Genomic DNA, 2,029 nt, shown 5'->3' on the forward strand with positions numbered 1-2,029 from the left:
TTGGACCTTGGTTGTAGGAATTTACCAACTTAGCTTGCTCTTGCACAAATTCTGGATATCCAGCCCCAAGTGGACAAGCTGTGGTAGCATGGTCATGAGATTCACAAATGCTACACACTTCCTTCGGAGGGCTTCTTGAGTTTAATGCAAGAAGAGCATCTAGCTTTTGTTCCAATTTTGAAATCTGCACACTAGAAGCATCATTAGAACCACTAATAACACGTTTACCTCTTGTATCCGTATGTTGGGTCTCCATTGCTATCTCCTCAAAGAGTTCGTACGTTTCTTCTGGAGTTTTGGTTTTAAAAGAACCACCTGCAAAATTGGTGACTATATTATGACTAGAAGGGGTTAGTCCTTTATAAAACATACGCATTTGAAGCTTCAATGGAATCCCATGATGAGGACATTGGTAGAGCAACCCATTGAATTTCTCCCATGCTTCACAAAACGATTCATCATCTTGCTGTGCAAATAACAAGATCTTGTCCCTAAGCATGTCGGTCTTTTGCGTGGAGAAGTATTTTTCCAGGAACTTCTTTTGAATGGCAGACCATGTAGTGAGTGAACCAGGCTTCAAAGAATTCAACCAATACTTCGCCTTATCCTTTAAAGTGTATGGAAACACTCTCATTCGAAGTTGATCTTCTGTCACACCTGTCAAGGGAAAAGAACTCACAACATTAAAAATATCCTTTATATGAGTCAATGGATCTTCATTAGGTAAACCATAAAAGGAAGGCAGCATATTAAGATGAGAAGATTTAAGCTCATAATTTCGAGCTACAGTGGGCAGCAAAATGCTTGAAGGAGATGCTGGAATTGTTGGGATATCAAGTTCTCCCATGAACTCAATGGCAGCCATCATTTCTTCTTGTTCTTGGTCTGAACTTGCTTCCGAATTTGAAAGTGAAGAACCGGGAAGTTCAGTGTGGAGAGCAAGACTTGTAAATGTAGCAAGAGCTTGCTCTTTTGCAGTTGGCAACTCCCTTTCTAGACGATTCTGAATTTCAGAGGTCACTCGTCTGGGTTGCAATGATGGTCCTGTGTTCAAAGATCTAGAACGTTGGAACGAAGACCTCACTTGTTCAAGTAATGGATTTTTAGACATAAACTACCTGAAACAGAAAATTAGATTAATTAGAAACACTAAAAAGAATAGGGTAACCTTGGGCACATAACCAGGGAAGAACTTTCGTTCAGTCCCCGGCAACGGCGCCAAAATTTGTTGTTAATAATATGTTAACTCGCAATTGTACGGGGCAATTAGTAGTATAGCAAGAAAAGTACGAGGTCGTACCCACGAAGACTGAGAAGTTCAAATTAGTTATGTACTTTAGATTACCAAATTCAAGAAGTTAGGAAGTTAAATCTAAAACAGAATTTAAAGCAAGAGTGAGTTTGAAAACAAATGCAGCAAGATTAAAATGAACTTTGAAGTGAGAATGCTTGTGATTATAGAAAGAAATGAACAAACTGAAATTGCAACGGAAAGCAAGTAAACAAAAGTAACAAAGGGTGGTTTTGAAAGTTAAAACACAGGTTTGGAGACTAGGGCATTCGATTCACCATAACAATTCAATTCTGGGTTATAAAGATTCAAGTAACAAGTCTAATTCAGATTCAAAGATTGATTCTAGCTAAAGTATGATTAGGCCATGGTGTTTGGTCCTAACCTTGTGTTCCTAATTCCCTAATTTGATCATTTGTTGTCTAACCTAAAATTAAGCATTAGGAACCCATTAAGCATAGAAGAACATTTTAAACAACCAAGTATGTATCTAATCCCTGTTGTCGAATGTCCATACATACTCTTCCTATTCATAGTTCAATTCGAATTAAAGCATGGTGTATACTCTTAATTCAAACCAAGATAGTTAACAAACAAGTTCTAATGGTGATCAATCATTCAAACAAGCATGTTAACTTATAAGCATAATGAATAAGAACATGAATCATGAATCAAACTTGAAACTCCAAACTTATAAACCCAGAATATTCATGTTAGGTTACATCGAAGCCCTAGTTA

The 2,029-nt window shown here is 37.3% G+C and overlaps 1 non-coding gene across 1 annotated transcript; it reads left to right on the forward strand.

The window, feature by feature from the left end:
• Positions 1 to 392: 392 nt before the first annotated feature.
• Positions 393 to 499, forward strand: LOC148292293 (small nucleolar RNA R71). Its single transcript, XR_015827211.1, has one exon. It is a non-coding gene; the product is annotated as a small nucleolar RNA R71 (small nucleolar RNA).
• The last annotated feature ends 1,530 nt before the right edge of the window (positions 500 to 2,029 follow it).

The sequence above is a fragment of the Prunus avium genome, chromosome 8, assembly GCF_965620075.1.
Source record: "Prunus avium chromosome 8, drPruAviu1.hap1.1, whole genome shotgun sequence".
Lineage (NCBI taxonomy): Eukaryota > Viridiplantae > Streptophyta > Magnoliopsida > Rosales > Rosaceae > Prunus > Prunus avium.